The sequence below is a fragment of the Aulonocara stuartgranti genome, assembly GCF_965226115.1.
Source record: "Aulonocara stuartgranti genome assembly, chromosome: 22".
NCBI classification, from domain to species: domain Eukaryota; kingdom Metazoa; phylum Chordata; class Actinopteri; order Cichliformes; family Cichlidae; genus Aulonocara; species Aulonocara stuartgranti.
The window spans coordinates 17,192,892-17,201,207 of record NC_138957.1 but is presented as its reverse complement, the minus strand read 5'-3'; positions in this window follow the sequence as shown (position 1 = coordinate 17,201,207).

Genomic DNA, 8,316 nt, shown 5'->3' with positions numbered 1-8,316 from the left:
CTGAGTAAGAATGAAAGATTAACTTCACGTAACACCCCTCTATCTCGTGACTCTCATATTAAGACAGACAGGTTTTGAAAATTTCTGGAACTGCAGAAGTTCAAATCCACTACTTAACTGCTGTAATTACTCAGCTTAATATACAGTCACCACACGTCCTCATATGACATGATTGTATATGCACAATAAAGAAGGAGTGGGTCTGTAAGCCTCACCTATCGATCAAAGTACAACAGAGCTGGCAAAAGTACAGACATTCTTCAATATGTAGGAGCAGAGATTGAACTACTGAGCAGAGATGGGCAGTAACGCGTTACTTGTAACGCGTTACTGTAATCTGATTACTTTTTTCAAGTAACGAGTAAAGTAAGGGATTACTATTGCAAAATCAGTAATTAGATTACCGTTACTTTCCCGTAGGAACGCTGCGTTACTGCGTTACTAAAACCGTGATTTTTTTTGCGAGAATGTCTCATGACAGTGAAGTAAGCAAGTGCGACGTTGGTGACAGCAGCTGTGTGCAGATCAACAATGGATAATATATCGAGTGCGGGAGAGAGTATGAGCGTGCAGCGTTTAAAGTGTGGAAGTACTGACCTTACTTTGAGTTTGATTCCATAAAAAGTGACAAAAACATTAGCGTCCATCGTGCGTGGGAAGAAAACTTCTTTTTACAGAGAAAAAAACCCCTAAACTTCCGAGCAAGCACCGAGTAGCTACGACGTGATGGGAAACTCACAGAGACACTCGCGCGGATTCTTCAACTGACCGCAGCACACCTGCACCAGGGTAACCCTCCGCCTACCCTGCTCCTGCTTTACAGGTGAAAATAGAGCAAAAGGACCGCTGAGTCTTTGACTTTATTTATTTTCTGCTGTGTTTTACTTGCATCTGTTTGAAAGAGTGAGTGAAAACACAAAAAATATTTTATTTTATGTGCTGGAATGTGTAGAAAATAGGTTTAAATGTTAAACTAATTTATTCAATTCAGAGAATGTTGCATATAATTAAATGTTTTGCTTGATGCATAAAGTTAAAAGATTAAAACTGATAAAACAAGTTAAAAAAAGAGACTTTTCCATTTGATTACATTTTGTATGATGGATTATGTAGAAAAAGTAGAATTGGGCTGAAAGATCTATCACTTTATCACCTCTTCAGGTTGTAAATCGTGTTTTTAAAAAGTAACTAAGTAACTAAGTAACTAAGTAATTAATTACTCTTGAAAATAAGTAATCAGTAAAGTAACGGGATTACTTTTTTGGGGGAGTAATCAGTAATTAGTTACTGATTACTTTTTTCAAGTAACTTGACCAACACTGCTACTGAGTACTATTTATCACAGTTGCTGAGCAGTCCTTATGTTCGTACATAACCTGTTCTTCCCCTCCTGTCCTGTCTTTCTCACATCGTTCTCTATCTCTGAAGTTATTAACTTTTTTTCCCTCCCTCAAATGTGTAACCCGTACCTTTAGCAAGCAGACACACTTTTGTGAGAAAGTGCACACAAACAGTTTGTGTGTTTGCAAATATTTGTTGACCTGTCAGAAATGCTGGATTTTATAAAGCACTGCTCCCATTATGCTCGCTTCTCTTCTGTAGTGCTAGCTAGAAGCAACTTGCAAACATCTGGTCCAAAAAGTGTTGTTTTGGATCATTTTGGCCTGCTTTAAGGGCTGAATGTAGTACTTTAAATAACATATAAATTATACATTTCTGCCTATTTTGTGCCATTGTGTGCAATAAGCACCAGTGGTGGATGCACCAACAGGATTGTCTTTGTTATTTTCCCTCCATTTATGTTCAAGTCGGTTTGACATCTGTTATGTTAAACAATAGATGGTACGACAACAACAAGAAGACACACCACCTTTGTCACAATTATTGTATCTTCTTGCACAATGTGGCTATGTGAATGCTGCTGTCTTGAACATGCTTAGAACCCTGAAGATAACCATCTGCGGGAGCTGACTTCTTCTCCACTTCTTGCCATTGCTAGCTAAACTTGCAACACTGGTCTTGATTACAGAAAATCTCAAATCAAATCACATATCTACAACAATTACAGCAAGGGATGAGTTTCAAGTATGCCTTAACTATACCAAGTGTTTTGATAGCAGTTCATGACAAAGTCATCGCACAGCCCAACAGCCTCATGTATATCAATGGAAGACCTTAGGTAATTAGCACAGTGGCTAACTTGTAGAGGGCTAGCATGGTGGTGAGTGCAGGACACTGGGGAGGAAAAAACAAAACTAAAAAAGTGTGAACTTCAGTCCATGGTGACCATTAATCTACTGTGTTGAAAAAAGAGAACGATATGTATTGGTAGCCTGTTGTTGCTCCAAAAGATAGCTAAGGATAGTGCCCTCCAATGAAAATGGTGCAGCCAATTATTGAATGGACTACCACATGAGAACATTTTGAGAACAGATTGAAGCACCCAAGACTACGCATTAAAGGTCCAAACTCATGCTAAAGATGCAAAATGTTTATCTCCGACTCTCCATAATGTTTTCATTTAAATATAAAAATACCTCACTGGAGCCGCCCAGAGTGAAATGAGCAGTGTGGGAAATAATGTCACACTGGTGTGTGTTTTGTTGCGACATTAGCAGTTCCCATTGTTTCGGCTCCACACTTGGGGAAAAAAAGTCATAAAATTAAAAATAAATGTATCTCTACTTTCAGCAAAATATTATTGTATATAAAGGCGTTACTAGAATTATGAGGCACTACGACAAATTTTTTTTAGTTACATCAAAATTGGTGCTCATCCAGCTCACATATTACTAAATGACGAAATGTAGGTGAAGAGCCGTTAGTTGATAGGCAGCAGATGGTTTATTGCTTAATTTTGTTACTGCAGAGAAAAGAGCAGAAAACTACAGGTCTTGTGAGTATTGTTTTTTTCCCTTTTGTTCTATGCTTACAGGTTTACAAACGCTTGTGTTTACAACTATCACTAGATGTTTATATAGACTGAAAACCACAGCACACATCCACAACAATCAAAGTTTACACATAAAAACAAACTGAAATAATCATTCAAATTGGTTATTTATTAATATAAAAGATATTAAAAAAATCTATCCCTCGGAAGGGCTAGATATTCTGCATTTTAGCAATCAATTTGACTTTCAAATAATGTACAAGATCGCTAAATTGTGGACTTCAGTCCTGTGTTCAGAACTCCAACTTGGTGACTAATTGTCATGGTCCTGGGTCGGTGACCCAGCGCTTTTAGTTATCATTTTCTAGTTTATGATGATGATGATTATTATTGTTTGAGTTCTGTGTGTTATATTTGGTCTGCCTTTGAGTCTGTCTCTGTCTATGGTGTCACCCCATCTGTTTGTGAATCTGTCTGTTTAGTTCAATGTCTTGTCTGGTTCCATGTGTCTGAGTTTCCTGTTTTATTGTGAAGGTTTGTGTCATATGTGAGTGTGCTCAGTTTACGTTTCCCCTGTCTCGTCAGCTGTGATTTCTCCCAGGTGTGTTCCCCTCCTGTCTCTCATCCTTTGATTACTGCCGTCTGTGTATTTAAGCCCTGTGTTTCTCTGTGTCAGTGTCGCGTCGTACCCTCAACTAGCTGTGTGTTCTGCTTCTATGTTCCTAGTGTTTGGTCTCCTGCTCCAGTTTAGTGTTTCTTTCCAGTGTTTCAGTCCTTGGTTCCTCTGTTCTGACTTTTGGTTTTCTTTTGGTGAGTTTAGTTTGTACGAGGTTTTTCCCAGCAATAAAGCTGCGCCTTAAGTTTCACTTCCGTGTCTGAGTTCTGCATTTTGGGTCCACCACTCCTGCTTGCCTGCCACACAGCGATTCATGACACTAATAATGTATAAAAAGGACAAAAAGATATGTACTGGTAATTGCTGGTGCCCAACTTTTGTGGCACTAGCAAGAGATGGTGCCTTGCAAAGAAAATGATAAAATATTCTGCATTTTAGCAATTGATTTGACTTTCAATTAATATACAAGATCGCTTTATCCAAGAAAACTGCTTTGTGAACTGTAACTTGAAATGGGAAATTATAAGGAACATTTCACAGTGAATTTCTTCTTTTTCTCACTGCTTCTCTTTTTGTTCTTGGCATCAGGAAAAAGTTGAAATGTGACCACAGGGAGAACAAAGAGCACATGTCTCTGAAAACCATTTCACAATAATGGAATTTCTATAATCAGCTGCAACAGCAACCAGCAGTCAGGTCACAAGGTCAAAAATGTACTAAACTGGCTTTGAACATTGCCAAAATTAAATGTATTGTACTGGCCAACAGGAATGTTCTGGCTAACACCGCGGCACAGAACCCATGTATCCATAGTTTCCACATTACGCTAAAGCTCCTGGGACACGCCAATGTGTCTCAAGTCTATGAACATCTTCAAGTTTAACTTAGCCAAAATGCCAGATAGTTGCTGTGCAGAAATCAACATTTATTTACACCTGCCGGAATGGTGCAGAGTATGTCAACAAAATGTGAACACACCTCTCCTAACCCTGCCTTACAGTCCAAATCACACCAATCTGACAATTTAATGCTACGAGAACTTTTCTGGCCCTCCACTGTAAGTTCAAGTTGACAAAACACAAGATTATGTTTATTATTTACCCATAAAGATTGAAAATACATGTTGCTGTCTGTACTTTGAAAGCTTTCAAAGCAGCAGTGTAAGGTGAGGGATTCTCTACAAGATGCACGTAGATGCATAATTCTTTATTTCAGTCTGATCCTGTTGAGCATATTGTTTCCAAGATGGCAAAGGGCATTGCTCTCTTAAGGAAATTCTCTACATATCTTCCTATCTCTGTCCTGAATTGTCCAATAATTTGGTCATGCTAAAAAACATATATAAAAGTTACCGCTTGGGGCAGCCAGAACAGTTCAGCAATTTAAAGGCACATGTTTAGTTACTCGTGCAATCAGCTATTGTGAAATCTGTGTCATTCTTTTATTTTGCAATTAACTTGTCAGGTGTGGTTTTAGTCATGATCATATGACAAAGCAAGTGACCTCTGGTCCACCAGATTTACCCTGTCCTCAGCTGATTTTAAGAAAGGAGCTGCCAATACATAATTTACAATACAAAAACTAAACCTAATAAATAAACAAGCTTTAAATAAACAAAATTTAACAAATTCTACACAAAAGCTGTTGTCAAGAAATCTGACATGACTGCCCTGCACTTCACACAAGGATGCTGACGAACACCCACTTGGCTAAAAAAAAAAACATTTTAACAAACAACCTGCGTTTACAGTGATTTACTCAATGTCACACTGCAGGATATTACATTTTTATTTTGCCTGTAGTAGTGATGCTGTGCTGGGGGCTACATGCTTTGGTAAAAATGACTTTTAATCAGATAAAGAAAGAAAGACGGACTCGGCCTACAGCGTGAGAGACAGGGCAACTTAAACATCTGGTCAAATACATTTCTTTTTGGTAAAATGAAACTGAGAAGTTGGCTTCTGTGGTTTAAAGTGCTACAGCTGTGAATGCCCTCTACAGGGAGTGCAGAATTATTAGGCAAATGAGTATTTTGTCCACATCATCCTCTTCATGCATGTTGTCTTACTCCAAGCTGTATAGGCTCGAAAGCCTATACCAATTAAGCATATTAGGTGATGTGCATCTCTGTAATGAGAAGGGGTGTGGTCTAATGACATCAACACCCTATATCAGGTGTGCATAATTATTAGGCAACATCCTTTCCTTTGGCAAAATGGGTCAAAAGAAGGACTTGACAGGCTCAGAAAAGTCAAAAATAGTGAGATATCTTGCAGAGGGATGCAGCAGTCTCAAAATTGCAAAGCTTCTGAAGCGTGATCATCGAACAATCAAGCGTTTCATTCAAAATAGTCAACAGGGTCACAAGAAGCATGTGGAAAAACTAAAGCGCAAAATAACTGCCCATGAACTGAGAAAAGTCAAGCATGCAGCTGCCAAGATGCCACTTGCCACCAGTTTGGCCATATTTCAGAGCTGCAACATCACTGGAGTCCCCAAAAGCACAAGGTGTGCAATACTCAGAGACATGGCCAAGGTAAGAAAGGCTGAAAGACGACCACCACTGAACAAGACACACAAGCTGAAACGTCAAGACTGGGCCAAGAAATATCTCAAGACTGATTTTTCTAAGGTTTTATGGACTGATGAAATGAGAGTGAGTCTTGATGGGCCAGATGGATGGGCCCGTGGCTGGATTGGTAAAGGGCAGAGAGCTCCAGTCCGACTCAGACGGCAGCAAGGTGGAGGTGGAGTACTGGTTTGGGCTGGTATCATCAAAGATGAGCTTGTGGGGCCTTTTCGGGTTGAGGATGGAGTCAAGCTCAACTCCCAGTCCTACTGCCAGTTTCTGGAAGACACCTTCTTCAAGCAGTGGTACAGGAAGAAGTCTGCATCCTTCAAGAAAAGCATTATTTTCATGCAGGACAATGCTCCATCACACGCGTCCAAGTACTCCACAGCGTGGCTGGCAAGAAAGGGTATAAAAGAAGAAAAACTAATGACATGGCCACCTTGTTCACCTGATCTGAACCCCATTGAGAACCTGTGGTCCATCATCAAATGTGAGATTTACAAGGAGGGAAAACAGTACACCTCTCTGAACAGTGTCTGGGAGGCTGTGGTTGCTGCTGCACGCAATGTTGATGGTGAACAGATCAAAACACTGACAGAATCCATGGATGGCAGGCTTTTGAGTGTCCTTGCAAAGAAAGGTGGCTATATTGGTCGCTGATTTGTTTTTGTTTTGTTTTTGAATGTCAGAAATGTATATTTGTGAATGTGGAGATGTTATATTGGTTTCACTGGTAAAAATAAATAATTGAAATGGGTATATATTTGTTTTTTGTTAAGTTGCCTAATAATTATGCACAGTAATAGTCACCTGCACACACAGATATCCCCCTAAAATAGCTAAAACTAAAAACAAACTAAAAACTACTTCCAAAAACATTCAGCTTTGATATTAATGAGTTTTTTGGGTTCATTGAGAACATGGTTGTTGTTCAATAATAAAATTATTCCTCAGAAATACAACTTGCCTAATAATTCTGCACTCCCTGTATATGACAGGGCTGAAACAAAAATAAAAGAGAAATGTTATTCAATACTTTATTGAGTAACATTAAAAACTGTTCAGTTTGACTACTTGAATACTGAAAGTAACTCAAGCAATGGAAAAAGTCGGGTATGAAGCACTGGGACTTACTTGTAGTGGGCTAGCACACTGAAGGTCTTAGTGAGTAGCAGACACACTGGAAAAAAACTGTGGACTTTAGTCCTGTGTTCAAAACTGGTGACCAATAATGTATAAAAAGGACATTGGTAAACCTGTGAAAGATATGCACTAGTAGTTGCTGGTTAGAGGGCTTGTTGCCCAACGTTTGTGCCACTGGCAAGAGATAGTGCCCTGCAAAGAAAATGAATCCAACAGTGTAAAAATGTGCAGAAATTGTTGCAAGTAACTCTGGGAGTGTAGTTTATCGTAATGAAATAACCGATAATAATGAAAGTGTAATTGAAGTGTGATAACATGTAGAAAATTTAGAGCTGTTTAAGTTATTCTCTGTTGAGGTCCAGGAACAAAGACATTGGGAATAATGTCTTTTCTTCAAATGTGTATTACTGGCTCATGTTCTTTTGAGGCAGCAGGCACAGTTCCCATTGTTCCTTTGGTCACATACTCAAATAGTCATCCAGTTCACAGTGTGTCACAATTCACAGGTTGTCACCTGTGAAATGACAAATATGACACTGCTCTTGATCACAGTTTGGGTGAAGACACATTAGGTCAGCGGTCCCCAACCCCCGGGCCACAGACCGGTACCGGTCCATGAGTCGTTTGGTACTGGGCCACAAGAGTTGATGCTCGGGTGTGAAATTTATGGTTTCCAGGGTTTTTATTGTTATTTATCGTTTTTATCGTTAACTCACCTTTCACTGGGTCTTTTCCCATGTGTTATGAATAAGTCTTTTTTTTGGTAATGGTCCTGGTTTTATTTTGTTGTATTTATCCGCGACACCTTAAAGGCCGGTCCATGAAATTATTGTCGGACATAAACCCATCTGTGGCGCAAAAAAGGTTGGGGACCGCTGCATTAGGTGATCAATGTGTTGAACTTTGCTTAAATTCTCATCCACACTGTAGGAAGAGTAGCAATTGAATGCGTGTTTTCCATTCATCTGAGCTAAAAATGAGTCAAATGTTCATCGTGGGTGGAAAAATAATATAGTAAGTAATAAGTAGTAATTAAAGTAATAGTAATAAGAGCAGAAAAAAAACAGGTTAAAACTAAAAATCATTTAAATT